This window comes from Pleurodeles waltl, chromosome 12 (assembly GCF_031143425.1).
Source record: "Pleurodeles waltl isolate 20211129_DDA chromosome 12, aPleWal1.hap1.20221129, whole genome shotgun sequence".
Lineage (NCBI taxonomy): Eukaryota > Metazoa > Chordata > Amphibia > Caudata > Salamandridae > Pleurodeles > Pleurodeles waltl.
Window position 1 is genome coordinate 99,585,375 of NC_090451.1, and position 11,442 is coordinate 99,596,816.

The following is an 11,442-nucleotide window of genomic DNA, read 5'->3' on the forward strand; positions in this document are numbered from 1 at the left end:
CTGGTTAAAAGAGAAATTGCAAAAGCATTATTACTCCAGCGTACACGTTGAAGTGCTATAGGTGCAGTCTCCTCTTACCCATGATGGTATGAATACCTGGGCGGTCCACAGCTTCACAACGGCCTGTGCATGCATGACAACGTGAGTGAGATCTAGCAGTGGAAACCGTTATAACTGTATTTTACCATCAACTTTCATTGTAGTGACATGCATTTTATGAGAGAAAGAATATCATATTTAAAAGAGCATCTGACACTAAATGCATGGTCTCCCATCTCAGTTGTAGTGATGAGCACATGATTGCAAGACTCTCGGACGCTGCAGACAGGGCCCGAAGGCTGAGGACAGGCTGAGGACGGCACTCCTGCCTACGTCAAAGAGGTGATTGAGTACAGGCGCTATAACCCCTGCTGAGCCAGCTAGGGTCGCGGGGGGCACAGGTCGCCGGATAAGCCTGCCTCACAATGGTGCTAGGCTTGTCTGGTTTGCTCCAGTGAAACAGAGTTAAAACTTCGTAAAGAACAAGAGTGTGGAGTGAATGAGTACCAGGTAGTCCGAGACTCAAGTAACTGACTAACCACCGGGAAAATGAAACAGCTTCAGTCAGTCCTATCTTTTCCTTAAAAAAAAAGCTGAACGTTTCACCGGGACATTTGGGTTACAAGATATAGGGTGCAAAAAAGATTGCTATTTTATTGCCCTTAAATATTTCCTGGAGGGCTTTTTTTGCTGATTTAATCTTCTCTGCGCCTTAGGTGAACTGAGCAGCCTTAATTGCTTTGTGATAGATTTTTAGAGAAAATGTATAGGCCAGTTTATCTCCCAAATTGCAATCGAGTATCCATCTCCGCTTGAGGTGCTCACGGCTCTTCTTAATGTCAGCAAGTTCTGTAGAAAACTGCGGACCCTCTTCCACCATCCATCCTTCCCTCTCGGTCTCCTCTACAGATAACACAACCTGGTGGAATTGACTGAGTGATAGCTGGGTTAGAAAACTTCTTAACCAAGTTCCAGTAAGAAAGAATCCCATTGAGACAACTCAAACAGAAATCAGACGAACCGGTGGAAAAGGTCCCCCACACACACCAGAGCACAATTTATGCAAGGATGTGCATCAGCAAAATTGAAACAGCAAATCTATCAGGAGCCAGGACTATCAGGGAGGTCCCTTGAAATGTAGCAAGCAGAAGCATTTCACATAGAAGCAGCTTTTGCAAAACCCTTAAAAGAAGACCCAGTAAACTGAATGCCGCTCCATCACTACCGCACGTGAAGCCAGCGTGGTGGAACCCGCGTGCAGAAAGGGAAGGAGTGCGGGGCCTGAGGCGAACCAAACCACTGTGCTAGACTCTGCCACTCCATGAAGAAGGTGAAAGCCCCAAAGAAAAAGCCAGTGGACACAGTTTCGACTTAGGCACCCCCGCAGACATGGACGACAATGAAGATGAGGAGGCAGCAATATGTATAGTTTACACTATGGACCATTGACTTAAAGGCAAAAGGCCACCAACCCATCAAGGAGCACCAGAGCCGATTCAGGAGCCGCATCTGAGCGGCTCAGCCATAGTGGTCTCAGCCTAAAGCCAAAATGTGAATTTTAAAAAACAAGAGGTCAGCTTTTTCAGCTACTAGTTTTCTAAACCTGCCAAGGTAACCAACATAACAACCATCACGCCTCACATGTAAACAGCTGGAGTAAGAGTTTCCTTTTCATGGTGAACTGCAGCAGGAGGCTCATCCCAAACCTTGCGAGCATTACGAGACCCTAGCGAGAACTTACCAAATCTACCATCACCTGACACTGGGGGGAAGCAACAAGCTGAATTCTAAGTTAAAGAAGAGGAACTATTGTCAGAACACATGTCCAATAATTTGACACTCAAAAATACGTAGAAATAGCTGCACAGCTGGGTCTGAAAGCCCCTTCACCCCGGGCAGTTCCGTCTCAACCTCACTGAAGTGTCGCCTTCAATGAGCTCAGGAACGACAGAGACTCAACAATAAAGTATCTAAGAGAAGATCCCAGACTGTTGCAGAAATATAAAAGCTGTGTCCAGTGATCACTGTAGATCTATGGTATACTCTGTTTGTCCTGGGTTTATGATGGAGGAGTGTAGTGTTGAGCACACATGCTGGAGAGAGCCAACCAACTGGCATCAGTGGAGGGCCAATGCCCCGGGTCTTCATACTCGCGTGAAACCCCAGTGATGTGAACAGACAACAGAGGGAGTTGCCTGGCCTCCAGGCCGGCTCTTTTTACTGGTAATGTTTTTTGGGGAGGCCTTGCGGAACTTAAACAATTACCCTTTTGTGCTTTGCGTAACTCTTTACACCTCTACAAGGCACACCCACAACATATCCGAACAAGTCCACATCTTGGGCAATATGCAACAGTATTAAACAAAACACAGGTTCTGTCTCGCTATAGTTCAAATCTTTATTATTTAACATAGAGGCTAAAAATATATACCTCATATAAATGTTAGAAATGCATTCATTAGTTAATGTTCAGAACATTATGTAAATGCATGAGTCCTTTTTTTACCTAATGAATGTTTTTTTAACATTTATATGAAGTATATATTTTAAACTATAAATTAAATAATAATTCTTTGAACAATACCGTGATTCAACAAAACTGGCTCAGGATAGTACGTAGGGCCCAATAACACACACTGCTGGCTGAAGACCAGGCAACCCTGGCTTGAAATCACACATCACCAGGCCAAGATGAAACAGTATTGGGGCAACTTTAGTGGTCTTTATTGTTAGATAGAAACTGGGAACTGACAGCATTAATTCGACAGCTCATAGACTTTTTGCTAACGAAGATTGTCTCAAGAATTTTAACCATGTTTTAACAAATATTTCACCCTCTCATGCTTTAAACCTAGAGTTGCTCTCCTTATCGTTTATCCAAGAGTCTGGTTCTTGAATTAGACAGAGACCACTAGTCTCTTTCTTTCTGCTTGGCCTGTAGGACTGAGTGTCCACATGCTCGTCAGCTCACTCCGCAGAACCTGTGTGACCATACGCTGAGGCTCTTTATGCTCCCTAAGTTTACGTCTGGAAGTAGTGGTGGGTGAGCCACTGAAGTCTTGAGCCGGCCTCTAGTTAGATGCCTTACTAGGGCAAAGTTCAAGGTCCTCTCGGACTCTTAAACACAAAAAACGAGTTGAGCTTTCATACCGCTTCTGTTTGTAGTGGTGTGGAGTATAGTGGCATAGAGTGGAGTGCAGTGGTGTAGGGTGGGAAGGCATAGAGTTGAGTGGCATTGAGTTTCTTGGAGTGGAGTAGAATGGCGTAGAGTGGAGTGGCATAGACTGATGTAGAGTGTAGTGGTGTAGAGTAGAGTGGATTGACTGAGTGCAGTGGCGTAGAGTGGTGCAGGGTAGAGTGCAGTGGCGTAGAGTGGAATGGCGTAGAGTACAGTAGTGCAGCACAGAGTGCAATGGCGTATTGTGCAATCACACAGAGTAGAATGGTCCAGAGTAGAGTGCAGTGGCGTAGAGTGGTGCAGGGTAGAGTGCAGTGGCGTAGAGTACAGTAGTGCAGCACAGAGTGCAATGGCGTATTGTGCAATCACACAGAGTAGAATGGTCCAGAGTAGAGTGCAGTGGTGTAGAGTTGAGTGGGACAGAGAAGAGTGGCATAGAGGAGTAGTCATGTGGAGTAGTGTACGGTAGAGTGGTGTAGAGTACAGTGGTGTATAGTGCAGTAGTGTAGAGCGGGGTCCTTCAGTGTAGAGTGCGGTGGTGTAGAGCACATGGCCGTAGAGTGCTGCACAGTATAGTGGCTTAGAGTGCAGTGGAGTAGAGTGACATAGAATGTAGTGGCATACAGTACGATGATGCAGAGGAGAGTGCACTGGTGTAGAGTGCGGTGATGCAGAGCAGAGTGCAGTGGCATAAAATAGAGTGCAGTGGCGCAGAGTGGCATAGAGAGCAATGGTGCAGAAGATAGCTGAATAGAGTGCACTAGCATAGAATGATGCAGAGCAAAGTGGCATGGAGTGGTGAAAAGTAGAGTGGTGTAGAGTGGTGAAGAGTAGGGTGGTACAGACTAGAGTAGCAGTCTATGTAGTCAATGGCTGTAGAACACAGTTGCATAGAGTGCAGTGGCATGGCATAGAGTTGAGTGGCATAGACTAGAGAGCTCCATAGTGAAGTAGAGTGGCGTAGAGTGGTGCAGAGCACAGTGGCGTAGACTGCAGTGCCCATAGTGTGCAGTTGTGTAGACTGCAGCATTATGGAGTGGTGCATAGAAGACAACAGTGGTGCAGAGTGCAGTGGCATAGAGTGGAGTGGCCCAGAGTAGAGTTGAGTAGATTGCAGTGGCATATAGTGGAATGGTGCAGAGTAGAGTGCAGTGTTGTAGACTGCAGTAGTGTGGAGTGCAATGGCATAGAATACAGTGGCGTATAGTAGAGTGGTGGAGAGTAGATTGCAGTGGCATAGAGTGGAGTGGCATAAAGTGGAGTGATGCAGAGTGGAGTGGCATACAGCTGAGTGGTGCCGAGTACAGTAGAATGGCACAGTGGAGTGGCATAGAGTGGTGTAGAGTGGAGTAGAGTGGGGGTGGTGTACAGTGGAGTGGCGTACAGTACAATGGTGTAAAATAGAGTGGCATAGAGTATAGTGGTGCAGAGTAGAGAGGCGTATAGTGCAGTGGCATAGAGTGGAGTCGCATACAGTAGAGTGCAGTGGCGTAGAGAAAATGTGGCACAGGGTCTCAAGCTGCTTGCGATGGAATTCAGGTACCATTTATGTGCTATGACGCAGTCAACTCAGCATCATAGCTCTTAAATAGCTATTTTGTAAAGTTTTCCTTACCATCATCCCTTATCCTTCTCATCACGTTCTCAATATTGTTTTTGCAGGTCTGTGCATTCCTCAAAGTTGACTGAACATAGGTTTATTTTTATGTTCGCCCCGGTTGCACAGGATTCCTAACTCCATTCATATTACAAAACCCTGGGAAGGCACAGTTGCACACCTGAAGCTGAAACATGAGCTGTGGCACCTTCTGCTATTCTGGTAATGATTTCAACTTGGTAATAAAATCATTTTAAAATACTTGCAGCTTTATGTGTGAATAACAAGGTTACTCACTGCTTTAGTACTTTGGGAGAATATCAAAAGTTATTCTTGTCAATGAAATCTTTACAAGTTTTCTCCAGGAGGCGGGCTCTGTATCACATGTCTTGAGATGTCAGTGCTGTGATGTCACACCCGGCTGAAGGCCTGGTGATGCATTATTTCACTTTCACAAACCCTACTAGTTTCATGGCGTAATGCCTGTGTTAAATCGTGTGTCTATCTTTTTGTTTTGCAGTTTTATATAGGGTGAACTCCACCTGAAGGTACTGTAGCGCTTTACATGAGCACGAGTTACTTTACACAAGGCACCTTCATTTTTTGGGCATGGTCGATTAAGCAACTTACACAGAATCACAAGATGTTGAGCCACCAAGACTCGAACCCGGTTCTCCAGTACCAATGTGGACAGCTCTGCCCTTTACCCCACATGCTCTGCCAGTTCAGCATTAGTATAAGCAACGGCCTCTGGCACCTTGTCTTAGCAGGGGAAAAATGCATGCGTCTTTATTAAGTGCAACCAATTTGTATCTGAGCCACAACCTTCCTGCGGGGGACTGAACCCCCACAGTGGCAGTATGTCGCTTTTGGACTTGCTACGGACAACCTAGCCACGGTAAGCTACTCGTAGGCCCACTGCAGCCTCCTCACCCGTAAGAAATGCAACTTGTATGCAGATTGCAAATGCTTGGATTCTCAAGAACGTCCGTCTCTGGTAAAGCTGTGCACAATATGCAGTGAACTGATGCTGGATTACCATTGCTACTCTGTGGAGCCGGAGGTAGAACTGTTCTTGCTGGAACACCCTATATTAGGCTTGTAGGACAGTTGCAGCTTTCTTCCACTGGTGCTCTTGTTTTCTGATCAAATGCCCCCTCAGTGCAGCCTGCAAATGGATACAAGCTTCCTGCTTACGTCTAAATCCTGCTTCAGGCTGCGTGGTGTACTTCTTTCAACAGTGATGCTTTTGAACAAAAGGCCCAGCTTTCTTTGGAGCTCTGTAATGATGCTCTCTGCCCCATCCTCACATTAGCCCGGATGCTTGTGATGGATGGCACGCTTCAACTTTTGGGACTTTATCATGGTTATGCAGGCAAGATAAAAGGCCTGAATTGTTACTGCAAATGTGAACATATGCGCTTCTTTCTTGGAGCGCATATGTCTTTAAGCAGTTTGCAACACCACAATAGCAGATTACATTCTATTGTGAACCAACACAGCTCGTTTCATAGCAAGGAGCCCCCTGGATCGGCCCTGGGTCACACTGGCAGCATTTCTAAATGTCCCGCACCTACGCTGCTGGTACTACTTCTTGACATGGGCGTGTAAGGATACGTTGCGGGTTTTCTCAGGTAACGAGGGTTTGCCGCCGTCGCCTCATTGGCCAGAGTGATTGAAGCGGGCAGGTTGCTTTGGCTTGCTTTTGCAGTGGGCGGGCTTTGAAGGCAGCATGCAGATGTACAACTGCAGTGTGTTTAGTCCCATACTCCTGCCCTTCATACTGCCCTTGCAGGTACGCCTGGCAGCACCGTTGGAGAGTTTTAAGTCGAGCCTGCAAAAGCATGCACTAGTGCAAGCACTCTGTTTTCTGAGACTCGTGTCTAAAAATGGCATTGGAACCCACCCATAGCTTACCATCATCATTGTAGCTCTTCTTTATATAAAATATATTTCATTTATCCCCGCCTTCCACCCTTTCCACGTTCCATACTGTCCCTGTTTCTTCTTCCCCTTCCACTGTCCGTGTTTCTGTGTCTTTGCATGACACCGATGTCAGAATGTTTACTTTTGAATTGCTTTGCTCCCCGGCCACACTCCAATGCTTTTGTAACCCTATAGTTTTGCTTTCTTTGGTGAGCTTTCAATCTCTCTCTCCATTTCACCCCTAACATCATCAGTCTTGCGTTCTTTCTCTCATTCTCCCCTTTTCTCCTCTCTCTTGCTTTTTCTCTCCTTCTCACTGTGTCATTTCTCACTTTTGTACTCTCTTACTTCCTCTCTCCCTCCCACCTGCCCTTGTCTCTGCAATCTGGACATAAGAAGTGCTATGAAGCATGCTTTACAGTGCTTTTTAAAACCATCCTGTTATCCACCCCTCCTCTCCCGTTCGCAACCCCCACCCAATTGCCAAGTCAAAACCTCTCCCAGGGTCGAGACCTATTGGCTTTGCCCATGCTTGTTCTTCCTTACTGAAAATGACAGCACATTGAAATATAGGAATTCAGGATGCGCACTGTACAAAACAATCATGTTTGTCTTATTAAACTATAATGTTGCTACTTGTATAATAAGAATCTAAGCCACATATAGGGTGCACATGACAATTTACTTGTCTCTTAGTTCACTAATGGCTTTGTACCCAGGGCAGGGACAGGCATGAATGATTCTAATGTTGTATTTAAAAACTACCACTTTTAATACATTCCTCATAAAACTGTGATATAAGTTGAAGTACTAAGGTGAATGGCTTCTGCATGTTAAATAAAAAACACTTTTTTTTAAGGTGCAATGGCTCTCAGAGTCATGCCACTGGCTCACATCCGGCATGCTTTTCCCTGTTAATTTGATGGCTAGCACACCCCTAAGTGTGAGTGTATTGTACTTGTGTGAGTCATCAGAGATTGCCTGAGTGTGACTGACCTGGGATATTCTGTGTTCATTACATATGGATGTCTGCCCTGTTGTGGTCTGTGTGTTTCTGGGCTGAGTCTGCTTATCTGCAACTATTTTGGAAGATGCTGTGTTTGAGACGCCTTGACTGCATGATGCTCACCCTGCTGTGACTGCTGACTTTTTGGTTACTGTTGTTTGCTTCTTGTCTACACCTGCTCTGTGACTGAGTCCATGTGCCTGCACTATGACTGCCCTGATTGCCTGTGGATAAGGATAGCTGGCACCTTCATTTTATCTACTGTAGATATTATATCAAAATGAGATATAGTATGCAGGGTCCAGGGGTTCCCAAGAGGCTTAACAGAGGCTAAAGTAGATAATCCTCTCTTTTGTGGTAGTGTGGTCGAGCAGTAGGCTTATCAGAGGGTAGTGCAAAGCATTTGTTGTACACACACAGACAATAGAAGAAGCACACACTCAATGACTTAACTCCAGACAAATGTTTTTTATATAGTAAAAATATATTTTCTTAATTTATTTTTAGAACAAGATTCAAGTTGCAGGTAAGTACTTCATTAGTTGAGAATTTCACACAAATATCAATAGCACTTTGTTTGAAAGCAATACGTTTCAGGAGCACTGGGGGGGGGCACAAGTAGGCACCAAACATACACCTTCAGCGGCACTGGGGGCGGCCGGGTGCAGGGTGCAAACAAGGTGTCAGGTTTACAATGATTCTCTATGAGGGGACCCCGGGGGTCACGCAGAGGCTGCAGGCGAGGTCCGTGGGGTTGACTTGGGTAAAGCAAAAGCTGGTCAGGGAGGAGGACTGCCGGCTGAACGTAACTGCACCAGAGGTCGGTTCTCCGAGGCCTGGGGGCTGCGGGTGCAGTGTGTCTTTAGGCGTCAGATATCTTTGTCCGGAGCTTTCGCGGTCAGGGGGTCCTCTGGATTCCCTCTGCAGCTGCCATTGTGGAGACGTGGAGAGGTCAACCCAGGGTAGGCTCTTACTCACAATCACCTGGGGATCCTCTCTAGCTGGTTAGGCCACCTGAACACAGGCCGTGGGCATCAGGTCCAGAGTGGTCAGGACTCATGCATTCAGATTGAGGCTGGAGTCCTTGGTTGTTGCTTCTTCTTGGACAGGGCCGCTGTCAATGGGAGTTCTTGGACCTTTTGGGTGCAGGGCAGTCCCCTGGAGCTTAGCAGAGATCACTGGTCCCGCTGGATGCGTCGCTGGTCTTGTGCATGTTCTTTGAAGCAGGAGACAGGCCGGTTGGGCTGGGGCCAAATCAGTTATCATCTTCCTTCTTCTCTGCTGGGGGTTCAGCTTAGCAGTCCTTCTTCCTTGTCAGGTTGCCAGGAATATGACTTGGGTTCATGGGAACCCTTAAATCCTGGATTTAGGGGTGTTACAGGGGTCAGAGGGCAGTAGACAATGGCTACTTTCCCTGGGGGTGGCTACACCATTCCTGTGCCCACTCCCTTGGGGGGGGGGGGGGGGGCACAAACCTAACCCTATTGGTCCCTGTCCTCCAAACCAAACCAAGATAGAGGATTCTGCAGGAAGGGGGTCACCTCAGCTCTGGACACCTTAGGGGTGGTCCTAGCTGGGTTCGTCACTCCTCCCACTTTTCCCCAATTTTCCAGCTGGACTTGCAGCCAAAAGTTGGACTTTGACCCAGGGGCAGGCAACTCCACTAGCTGGAGTGCCCTGGGGCACCGTAACCCAAGGCTTGAACCTTTGAGGCTCAATGCCAGGTGTTACATTTCCTGCAGGGGGAGGCATGAAGCACCTTCACCCAGGACAGGCTTTGTTTCTGGCCACAGAGAGCACAAAGGCTCTCACCCCATGTGGTAAGAAACTTGTCTGAAAGTGGCAGGCTGGCACAGACCAGGCAGTCCTATACTAGCAGTTGGGATAACATCCAGGGGACATATCTAAGATGCCCTCTGGGTACATTTGTCAATAAATCCCACACTGGCATCAGTGTGAGGTTTATTGTGCTGAGAAGTCTTATACCAAACTGCTCAGTATTCAGTGAAGCCATTATGGAGCTGTGGAGTTTGTAATGAAAAACTCACAGACCATATAATCAATATGGCTACACTGTACTTACAATGTCTAAGAATGGACTTATACACTGTAGAGGCATATTGCTCATGCGGCTATGCCATCACCTGTGGTATAGTGCATCCCGCCTTAGGGTTGTAAAACCTGCTAGATGGGTGACTTACCTATGCCACAGGCAGTGGTTTGTGGGCCTGGCACCGTGAGAGGGGTGTCATGTCGACTTTGCCTTTTTCTCCCCACCAGCACACACAAGCTGCAAAGGCAGTGTTCATGGGCTTGGTGAGGGGTCCCCCAGGGTGGCATAATACATGCTGCAGCCCTTGGGGACCTTCCCTGGTCACAGGGCCCTTGGTACTATGGGTACCTTTTACAAGGGACTTAACTGTGTGCCATGGGTGTGCCAATGGCAGAAACAAAGGTACAGACTTTGGGAAAGAACACTGGTGCTGTGGCCTGGTTAGCAGGGTCCCAGCACACTTTCAATCAAAGTTAGCATCAACATCAGGCAAAAGTGGGGGGAGGTAACCATGCCTACAGTGGCACTTTCCTACACAACCCGCACCCAAATAAAAGAGGATGAGACTAAACTTTCCCAAGAGAGTCTTCATTATCTTAGTGGAATAACCTGGAAAGGCTACCTGCATTGGCATGGGCAGTGTCAGGTCTGTGTTCCACTGAAAAGTCCATTCCCTGTAGAGATATAAACCACCTCAAAAGTTTAGGGTTCTCACTTTTCATTTGCATTATCCATCTGAGAGATCTGTGGTCAGTATGAATAGTGAAGTGAGTACCAAATAAGTATGGCCTCAGCTTCTTCAGGGACCAAACCACAGCAAAACCGCCCCTCCCAATGGCATTACAGTGCTGCTCCCTGGGGAGTAACCTCCTGCTAATGAAAGCAACAGGCTGGTCAAGGCCATCATCATTAGTTTGGGACAGGAGTGCTCCTATCCCATGTTCAGAGGTATCTGTCTGCACAATGAAATGCCTAGAATAACTGGAGCTTTGAGAACTGGCGTTGTGCACATTGTCTCTTTCAGGGTGTCAAAGGCCTTTTGACAGTCAAGAGTCCAGTTTACCTTTTTGGGCATCTTCTTTGAGGTCATTTCTGTGATGGAAGTCACAATGGATCCATACCCCTTCACAAACCTCCTGTAGTAACCAGTCAAGCCAAGGAATGCCCTCACTTGAGTCTGTGTTTTTGAAGCTTCCCAGTCCAGAATGGTCAGTATCTTGGGTTGTAAGAGTTGCACATGGCCTCCACCTACAAGGTGGCCCATGTATACAACTGTGCCCTGCCCTATTTGGCACTTTAATAGAGAGGCCTGCTGATTGCAAGGCCTGTAAATCCTTCCCTAGGTGGTTCAGGTGATCCTGCCAGCTGGGGCTAGAGACAGCAATATCATCAAGATAAGCTGCACTAAAGGACTCCAAGCCAGCGGGGACTTGATTCATCAACCTTTGAAAGGTGGCAGGGGCATTCTTTAAGCCAAAGGGCATAACAGTAAACTGATAATGCCCACCAGGTGTAGAGAGTGCTATCTTTTCTTTTGCTCCAGGTGCCATCCTAATTTGAAGGTACCCTGCAGTTAAGTCAAAGGTACTTAAGAATTTAGCTGAACCTAATTTGTTAATTAGTTCATCTGCTCTGGGAATAGG